Here is a 10,240-nt window from a genome sequence, read left to right as displayed (position 1 = left end):
TGGCTCTTCAACATCACAAGAAGTGACTAAAAAACAGTTGCTATAGAAGGTCTTTTTTTATCCTCTTGATAATACAGGTGGCAGAAAGGTGATAAATGTAGCAATGTTTGATGGGGCATGGTTGACAAAATGGGGACACTTAGGTACTCCTAGGTGATAATGGTGATGACCCAGTGACATTTGGTGACAATTTAGAGGCATTTATTTGCAGTCAGGTGACAACAGTCATGTCCCCTGGCAGCATTTATGACAAAGTTTCTGACATTTATTTACAAGCTACAATAGTGGTGGCACTTGATGATGATGTTGTTGGTAACAGTTAGGTCTTGGTTGTTAAATGTAGCAGTGATTGTGGTCAACCTTCCCTGTTCTTGTCCATATACCTTCTGGACTCACCACCATCTCAGGACTACTTAGGTTTATGGAATAATAGCATAAGAATCCAATAGGGCCCTTGGAGTTTCATCACACTGGTGAACTCTTGAGTACAGAAAGATCCATTCCCTTGTTATTCACCCTTCTGGACAACAAAAGCCAAAGTAAAAGGGGTGGTTGGTTTTGGAGAACATAAGGTATGAGGTTTCTTCTTCTGCCTGGCTCTTCCACATCATGACTCCCAAAACACCTAGAGGCTTTAGAAAAACTTAAGTACTGGCATTGTGGTGTTGGTGATGTTGCTGCTGTTATTGCTAATGCTGCTACTGTTTGAGGGTGCTTTTACCTAGCCAAAGAAATGTGCAGGTGATGGAGGATTAAACTGGAACCTTGTATTTTAGTTCTGGAAAGGGTTAGTGGCTATTAGAGCAAAACACCACTTTCAGACACAAGGTTCAAAAATGTGGAAACAATTGATAGCAATGGGTAACACTAGGATACCATTATGGTAGCAATTTGTGACAGAGCTGGAGGAACTGAGTGGCAATCAGGTGACAATGTCTCCATTCCCAACTAGTGTCACATCGGAGAAATGGTAGTAGCACTTTGTGGCACCTGGGTGATAGGATAGTAGCACCAGGGTAACAATGGTGGTGGCACTTAATAGCACATGGGTTATAATGATGGTTCATTGGTGATGACAGTAGTAGCACCTGGTGGCTCATGGGTGACAATGTCAGTGTCACATTGTGTCACATGGGTGACAAGGTTACTAGTAATAGGTAAACCATGGTTGCCAAACATGTATCCAAAGTTTTCAGTCTGCCTTATCCTTTCACATATGCCTGATGGACTCACTACCATTACATGACCACCTGAGTTTCTGAGAAAAAGGCATTAGCATACAATGGACCCTTGGAGTTTCATCACACTGGTTAAGTATGAGTGAAATATAATTCATTCTCTTCTTATTTACCCTCCTAGACAACAAAGGACAAAGGAATAGGAGTGGCTAATTTTGAAAAACATAGGAATAATTTTTGTACATCATGATTCCCAAGGCTCGTAGGAGCTGTAGAAGACCCTAAGGATCATCCTGTTTATCCAGAATCATCATGCTCATTGTACAGATATTGGTAGTGCTGGTGATGTTTCTGCTGCTTATGTCAAATGCTATTACTGCTGCTACTGCTGCAGGATGCTTTTTTCTTAGCCAAACAAGCCTGCAATTGCTAGAGGAATATGCTGGTAGTTTAGTTCTAGAAAGGTTAAATGCTACCATAGCATATGATCACTTTCCTGTAGAGGACAGCAAAAAGTGAAAATATTTGTGGCTATGGGTGGTATCTAGGATCCCATCATAGTGATAGTTGATAGAGATGTTGAAACTAAGTGGTATTCATGTGACAATGATGGTGACTTTTGATGAAATATGGCAGCATTTGATGGTATATGGGTAGTAACGGTGCTGGTTATAGATGGAGTTTTCCTGTCAAACATAAATCTAAGACCTCAGTTTGCCTTATCCTTACCCATGAGCCTGCTGAACTCACCACCAGGTCACTTGGGTTTATGGGATTATGACATTAGCAACCAATGGGACCATTGGAGTTTCATCTCACTGGTGAACTCTTGAGTGTGGGATGATCCAGTTCCTTTGTACTCTCCATCCTCAATGGTAAAGGGCAAAGGAACAGGAGTGGCTGGTTTTGAAGAACATGAGGCAAGAACTTTCTTCCTCAAGTTGAATCTGGCACATAATAACTCCCAAGCTCCCCGGAAACTGCAGATGACCCCAAGTATCATTCTCTTGGTCCTGTCCTGAGCCACGATGTTCATTTTATTGATATTGCTAGTACTGGTGATTTTTTTCTGTTTTAGCCAAACAAACCATAAATTTTCTGGTGTCTTAACAGTTTAGTCATGGAATGGGTTGAGTGCAGAGGGCCCAAAAAGGTTGAAATATTGGTGGCAATGAATGATATCTAGGAAGTCATCATAGTTCTAATTAATTACAGAGATGGAGAACTGAGTGGAACCTGGCTAACAATGGTGGTGATACTTGGTGCAACTTGTGTGACAATAGTGATAGTACTTGGTGGCATGTGTAAAAATGATGGTGACATTTGGTTGCACTTGGGAGACAATGGTAGTGTCAACTGGTAGCAGCTATGTGAAAATGATGTTCTTTCTTGTGGTACCTGGGTGACAATAGTGGGGGCACATGGGGGCATCTTGTGGCACCTTGGTGACAGAGGTTGTGGTACTTGGTGGAACGTATGTGACATTGGTGGTGGCACATGACTAACAATGGTGGTGTATTTGATGGCATGTATGAAAATGATTGTGGAACTTAGTTGCCCCTGAAAGACAATGGTGGTGACACTTGATGGCACCTGGGTGAAAATGATTGTGTCACATGTAATATCTGAGTAACAGTGGTGTGGCAATTGTGGCATCTTGGTGACAATGGTGTTGGCACTTAGTAATACTTTGGTAACAGAGATCGTGGCAATGATGGTGATACGTTAGTGACAATGGTGGTGATACTTGGTGACACATAGGTAACAACAATGCTGGTGATATGTGACCATTGATTGTCAGCCATGTCTCTGAAGTTCTCAGCCAATCCTATTCTTGCCCATGAGCCAGATGAACTCACTAATATCACAGCACATTTCTGAGATAATAGCATAAACATCCAATGGCATACTTGTATTTTCATTACACTGCATAATTCTGTATGCAGGATGATACATTTCCTCGTTATTCATCATTTAAACAAAGGTCAAAGGAACATGAGTGATTGGTTTTGGAGAACATGGAGCAAGAGGTTTCTTCCTTTAGATGGCTCTTGCACATCATGACTCCCAAGGCTCCCAGAGACTGTAGAATATCCTAAACATCACCCTCTTGCCCCAGAGACATGATGTTCATCTTACTGATATTGGTGATATTGGTGATGTTTAAGTTACTGATTTCTTATGTTCCTTTTTCTGTAGGATGCTTTAACTTATCCAAACAAAACTGAAATTTCTGGAGGCTTATCCTGGAAGCTTGTAGGTTATCCCTGGAAAGGGTTAAGTCCAAGTCTAGTATGAAAAGACTTTCATGCAGAGGGTAACAAAAGGATTATTCATTGGTGACAATGGGTGGCATTTACGGTGCCATCATGGATTCAGTTGATGAAAGAGACTATGGGACTAGTGGTACCCAGGTAACAATGGTGGTGGCAGTCCACATGGTGGAACCTGGATGACAACTGTGCTGGTAATAGAAGGACCTTTGTTGTAATATGTGGCTCTAAAGTCCTCAGCCTGCCCTGTTCTTGCTCATGAACCCACTTGATTCACTATCATCTGAGGATCACTTATGTTTATAGAATAATGGCATTATCAACCAATGGGACCCTTAGAGTTCCATCATACTGGAGAACAGTATGATCCCCTCCTTTGTTATTCAACGTCCACAATTAAAAAGGACAATGGAAAAAGAGTAGTTTGCTTTGGAGAAAATGGGAATGAAGTTTCTTCCTCTAAATTATTCTTGTATATAAGGAATCCCAAATCTCTCAGAAATTGTAGAAAACACTAAATATCATCCTCTTGGTGCTGAACCATGATGCTTACTGATCTTATTGCTATTGGTGGTGCTGGTGATGTTTCTGCTGTTTATTTCATATATTGCTATTGCTGCAACTGTTATTACTGCTGCAGGAGACTTTTAATCAAACCTTGTAGTTTAATCCTGGAAAGGGTTAAGTACTGCTAAGGCATATGAACCCTTTCATGCAGAGGTTTAATGTAATGTTTCAACCTAAAAAAGGTTGAAACACTGGTGGCAATGGATGGCACCTAGTACACCTTCATAGTGTCAATTGATGAGAAAGAGGATGGAACTGAGTGACACCAAGAAAGAGGATGGAACTGAGTGACACCTAAGTGATAAAGGTGATGGCCCATGGTGACATCTGGCTGATAATAGTGGTTGCATTTGATGGAATCTGTGTTCCATGATGATGGCACTTGTGACACCTTAATGACAGTGGTGATAGCACTGGTGGAACCTGTTTGACAATCGTGGTGGCACTTCTGGACCTTAGGTGACAATCATGTGTCAATTGATGTCACCTGGGTGACACTGGTGGTGACACTTGGTGGTATATGAGTGACAATGGGGCAGGTAATAAGTGGGCAATTATTGTCAAATGTGTCCCTAAAGTTCTTGGCTTACCTTATCCTTGTCCATGAAACTGCTGGGTCCATTTCAATCACAGCACCAATTGGGTTTCTGGGATAACTATCTATATCCAATGACACCCATGGAGTTCAAAAACACTGGTGAACACTGAATGCAGGATGATCCTTTCCCTTGATTTTCACTCTCCTAGAAAGCAAAAGGCAAAGGAACAGATGACTGATTATGGAGAACAAGAGGTTATTTCCTCTAGCTGTTTCTTGAACATCGTGAAACTCAAGGTTCCCAGAGAAGGTAGTAGACCCCAGGTATCATCCTCTTGGTTCTGGGACATGATATTCATCTTATTTCTATTGGTGGTGCTGGTGATGTTTCTGTAGCATTTTTATAATTCTGCAACTGCTGCTGCTACAGCAGAAGGCTATTACTTAAACAAATCTGCAATTTCTAGAGCATTATTGTGGAGGTTTGTAGTTTAGTTCTGTCAATGATTAAGTACTGCTACAGCATAAAATTGCTTTTGTGCAGCAGGGTCCAAAAGTTTGAAATGTTGCTTAGACTGGCTAGTACACCTAGGGGACCATCATGGTATCAATTGATGTCCAAAATGGTGGGACTGAGTAGCACCCAAGTGACAATAGTGATCACTTAGTGGCACTTGGGTGACAGTGGTGGTGATGCTTGTTGTCCTTTGAGTCATTTGTGGTGGCATTTGGAGGTACCTGGGTGACTTGGTGGTTACATTTTGTGACATTGATGTGACTGTGTCATGGCACTCAACCAAACCTAGATGTCAATGATCGTGGCACTTTGTGACACCTGGGTGACAATAGGGTGGCACTGGGTAGTATCTGACTTACAGTAGTTGTGAAACTTGGTGGTACGTGGATAGCCATGGTGGTGGCATTTGATGTCACATGGTTGATCATGATGATGGCACTTGGTGGGAAATGGGTGACAAATGTAGCACTTGGCTGCACATGGGAAACAACATAGTTGGGCCTTCATTCTCCAACATGACCCTAAGTTATCACCCTGCCCTATTCTTGCCCATGAGCCTGTTGGATTCACTACCATCCTGGAACCACAATCATTTATGGTAAAACAGCATTAGGAACCAATGGAACCTTTGAACTCTCATCATACTGGTGAACTCTGAATACAGGATGATCTATTCCATAGTTATTCACCCTACTTGGCAACAAAAGGCAAAGGAAAAGGAATGTCTGCTTGTGGAGAACATAGGACAAGATATTTCTTCCTCTAGCTGCTTCTCATATGTCTCCCAAAATATATTAGAGGCTGTAGAAGACTCTAAGTATCATCTTCTTGGACCTGAGCCATGATGTTCTCACTGATACTGGTGGTGCTGGTGATATTTCTACTGCATATTTCTAATGTTGATACTGCTGATACTAATGCAGAATTCTTTTTATCTGAATAAAAAGCCTGCCATTTCTGTAGGGTTATCCTGGAAGTTTGTAGTTTTGTCCTGGATGGATTAGGTGCTACTACATGATAAGACAACTTTCGTGAAATGTGCCCCAAAAGATCCAAACGTTGGTGAGAATGAGTGACTCCCAGGTGGAAATGGTGGTGATACTTGGTGGCTCCTGGGTGACAGTGATGGTGGTACTTGGTGGCACATGGGTGACAAAAGTGGTGGCACGTGTTGGCACCTGGATGACAGGGGTGTTGGTAAAATGTGTGCTTTACTAGTCACATATGACTCTTCCTTCCTCTCCCATAAGCCTTCTGGACTCACTACTTTCACAGGATCACTTGGGTTTCTGAGATCATGGCAATAGCAAACAATGGGACCTGTGATGTTTCATCACACAGGTGAACTCTGAGTGCATGATGATCCATTAACTTCTTATTCAACCTTCTAGACAACATAGGACAAAGGAACAAGTCTGAATTGTTTGAGAGAATATGGGACAAGACATTTCTTCCTCTAGGTGGTCTTGCACATCAAGACTCCCAAACTCCCAGATGCTGTCAGAGATACTAAGTATCATCCTTTTGTTCCAGAAAGATGTTCCTCAGCTTACTAATATTGATGGTACTGGTGCTGATCCTTTTGCTTATTTGTATTGCTGTCACTGCTACTACTGTTGTGGGAGACTTCTGATAGCCAAGCAAGCCTGCAATAATTGGAATATTATGCTAGAAGTTTGTAGTTTAGTCCTGATAAGGGTTAAGTACAACTATAATGTAAGACCACTTTTGTCCAGAGGAACTAAAATGGCAAAACACTGTTGGCAATGGGTGGCACCTTGGGTAACATCACAGGGTCAATTGATGACCAAGATGGTGGAACTGAGTGACAATGGTGGTGACACTAATTGGCAACTGGCTGACAATTGTAGTACATCTGGGATACCTGTGTGACAATGTGGCATTTTGTTTTACCTGAGTGACAGTGTTGGTGGCTTGGGGTGGTACATTATTTGCAACATTGCTAGTAATATGTGGGCCATGATTATCAAATATCACTCTAAAGTTCATCCTGTCCTATCTTAGCTCATGAGTTTGGTGGACTAACATCTTAGGACCATATTTGTTTCTGAGATCATGGCATTGGCAGCTAATGGAACCTTGGAGTTTCATCATACTGGTGAACTCTGTGAGTACAGGATAATCCATTCCATTGTATTCAACCTTTTTAGGCAGAAAAGGGAAAAGAAACAAATGGCTGGTTTTGTAGAACATGAAAAGCTAGAACTTTCTTTCTCTAACTGAATTTTGCACATCCCAAGGTTCCCAAAGATCATGGAAGATGTTAAGTATCATCCTCTTGGTCTAGAAGCATGTTCCATGGTGTTGGTAATGTTCTTGATTATTTCTATTTCTCCTACTGTTGGTACTGTGCTGGTGAAGTTTCTGCTGATTATTTCTATTGCTTTTACTGCTACTACAGCTTTAGGAAGTTATTACTGAGCAAAACAAGGCGGCAAGTTCGAGAGGATTATCCTGGAACCTTGTAGTTTAGTCCTGACAAGAATTGTGGTATACTACAGCATAAGACCACTTTCATGCAGAGTACTCTAAAGGTCTAATTATTGATTACAGTAACTGGCACCTAAGGTACCATCATGGCTTCTACTGATGACAGATAAGGTAAGACTAAGTGGCACACAGGTAAAAATGGTAATGGCACTGGATGGCATATGAATGACAGTGGTGCTGGTAGTAGGTGGACCTTACTTGTCAATATATCTCTAAATATCTCATCTCATCTGTCCTCTCCCATCAGCTTGCTGGATCACTTAGGTTTCTGGGATCATGGATTTGCAAACAATGGGATCTGTGTAGTTTCATCACACTGGTGAACTCTTGAGTGCAGAAAGATCCATTAATTTGTTATTCACCTTCCTAGACAACAAAGGGCAACATTTTGGGAAATGTGGGGCAAGGAGATTCTTCCTCTAACTGGTTCTTGTTCATTATGGTTCTCAAAGGTCCCAGTGGCTATAGAGATCATTAAGTATCATTCCCTTGATGCAGAATAAAGTTCCTCTGCTTACCAATATTGGTGGTGATGGTCCAGCTGCTTATTTCTATTGCCACTTCTACAAGACATTTTTACTTAGCTAAAAAGCTTGACATTTCTGAAGGATTATGCTGGAAATTTCTAGTTTAGTCCTGGAAACAGCTAAGTGCTACTAGAGCATGAGACCATTTTTATGTAGAGGAGTGAGAAAAGGCAAAAAACTTGGTGGCAATGTGTAGTACCTAGGGTACCATCATGGTGTGAACTGATGACTGAGATGGTGGGACTGAGTGAGTCAGGTGACAATGGTGGTGACCCTTGATGACACCCATGTTACAATGGTGGTGGTACTTGGAGGCACCAGGGTGACAATGATGGTGGCATTTGGTGGCCAATTTGTGACACTGCTGCTGGTTATAGGTGAGCCTTGATTGTCAAACTTGGCTTTAAAGTTTTCATCCTGCCCTATCCTTATCGGTGAACCTGTTGGATTCAGTACCATCACAGGACCACTTGGAATTTGGGAATATTGTCATAAAGATCCAAGGACACCTTTGGTATTGCTTCACATTGATGAAAGAGTGCATGGTGGTCCATTTCCTTGTTATTCACCCTCCTAGACAAGAATGGCAAAAAGGAACAGAAATGGCTTGTTTTGGTGAGCATGCAATAAGAGGTTTCTTCCTGTACCTGGTTCTTGCACATCATGACTCTCAAGGTTTAGAGAGCCTGTGGAAGACCCTAAAGTAGCATCTTTTTGATCCTGAAATATGATGCTCATCATACAGATATTGGTGGTGCTGGTGATGTTAATGCTGCTTTTTTCTAATTCTGCTACTGCTGTTACTTCAGGAAGTTTTTACTTAACCAAATTCACCTGCAATTTCTGCATCATTATCCTCAAATCTTGGAGTTTAGTTCTGGAAAGGGTGTATTGTTACTATAGCATAAGACCACATTTTTTCAGTGGGTGGTGAGAATGGTTCATGATAATTCATGATCGGGTTCATGATAGTTCATTTAGTCAATTAATGTTAGAGATGGTGGAAATGAGTGACACCCTATTGATGATGGTCGTGGTCCTTAGTGCCACTTGGATGAAAATCTTGGTGGTATTTGGTGGCCCCTGATTGATAATGGTGATGACACTTGATGGCACCTTGGAGTCAATGATGGTGGCACTTGGAGTCATATGGGTGAAAATTGTGGAACTGGATGGCATCAGGATGAAATGGGGATGGTACTTAGTGGCTCATTGGCATAACAACAATTTTGTTAAAAGTTGAGTCTTGGGGTGGCTAGGTGGCACAGTGGATAAAGCACCGGCCTTGGAGTCAGGAGTACATGGGTTCAAATCTGGTCTCAGACATTTAATAATTACCTAGCTGTGTGGCCTTGGGCAAGCCACTTAACCTCATTTGCCTTTCAAGAATCTAAAAAAAGCTGAGTCTTTATTGTCACATGCGATTCTAAATTTCTCATCTTCCCCTCTACTTGCCTATTAGCCCCTATACTACTATCTTACAACCACATTCCTTCCTGGGATAATGGCATTAGCAACCAATGGGAACCTTGGAGTTTCATCACACTGGTGAACTCTGATTTCCCTTGAGGTTCAACCTGCTAGACACCAAAGGACAAAACAGAAACAGCGGGTTGTGAAGAACATGGAGAAAGAGGTTTCTTTCTCTAATTGGTTCTTGCATAACATGACATCCAATATTCCCAGAAGCTGTAGAACACCCTAAGTATAGCCCTGAGTCATGATACTCATCTTTGATACTGTTGGTCCTGCAGATTGTTTAAATTTGTTACTGCTGCAGGAGACATTTACTTAGCTAAATGAGCGTGTAATACCTGGATCATTATCCTCGAAGACTGTCGTTTAGTCCTGTAAAGAATTTAGTGTTACTACAGCATGTGACCACTTCTGTGCAACAGACCCCCCCAAAGATCGAAAATTCGGTGAGAACAGGTGGCAACTAGGGTATCATCATTATGGGAATTTTATTTGAATAGATGTTTTATTTTCTTTTTTCTATAGCATATTATGAAAGGTTTTCAACATTCATATACGTATCTGTGCACATTTTTAGGTTTCCATCCACCTTCTCTTCCCACCTCCCTCCACTCACTGGTGAAGAGTCTGGTTTATACTGAACATATACATTA

General features: G+C 41.5%; 1 long non-coding RNA gene across 1 annotated transcript; it reads right to left on the bottom strand.

The window, feature by feature from the left end:
* Nucleotides 1-202: 202 nt before the first annotated feature.
* On the bottom strand, nucleotides 203-6,313 carry LOC141523606 (uncharacterized). The gene is made up of 3 exons (XR_012478533.1): nucleotides 5,433-6,313; nucleotides 4,609-4,761; nucleotides 203-520 (listed from the first exon to the last, which is right to left on the bottom strand). It is a non-coding gene; the product is annotated as an uncharacterized LOC141523606 (long non-coding RNA).
* Between the last annotated feature and the right edge of the window lie 3,927 nt (nucleotides 6,314-10,240).

The sequence above is a fragment of the Macrotis lagotis genome, chromosome 1, assembly GCF_037893015.1.
Source record: "Macrotis lagotis isolate mMagLag1 chromosome 1, bilby.v1.9.chrom.fasta, whole genome shotgun sequence".
In the NCBI taxonomy this organism is placed as follows: domain Eukaryota; kingdom Metazoa; phylum Chordata; class Mammalia; order Peramelemorphia; family Peramelidae; genus Macrotis; species Macrotis lagotis.
The sequence above is the reverse complement of the archived record's forward strand: the minus strand, read 5'-3'. Positions and strand labels throughout refer to the sequence as shown.